Below are 277 nucleotides of genomic sequence, written 5' to 3'. Positions count from 1 at the left end.
AGGATGCTTTCCTGGGTGCCGGCTGCCGTTGCCTTCCTGGCCCCTGTCTCCACGTGCGATACATTTGCATTTTTCTGGCCTGAAACATTTCAGCCTTTTTCCATCCCTTTCTCTGACTCCTGAAGTCCTTCAGCCGCGCTTCGCCTCGTGAATAATCCTCCAGCAGCGTTATCGCCCTGCGTGCCCCCCGGGAGGTGATTCGGGCTGGGCTGCGGGGGTCGTTGGGGGCAGGGTGGCACGCGCCAACCGATGGAGACTCGTCGTGGGGCCGGTGCCG

The sequence above is a fragment of the Egretta garzetta genome, unplaced genomic scaffold (genome assembly GCF_000687185.1).
Source record: "Egretta garzetta isolate BGI_Z169 unplaced genomic scaffold, ASM68718v1 scaffold849, whole genome shotgun sequence".
Taxonomy (NCBI): domain Eukaryota; kingdom Metazoa; phylum Chordata; class Aves; order Pelecaniformes; family Ardeidae; genus Egretta; species Egretta garzetta.
The sequence above is the reverse complement of the archived record's forward strand: the minus strand, read 5'-3'. Positions refer to the sequence as shown.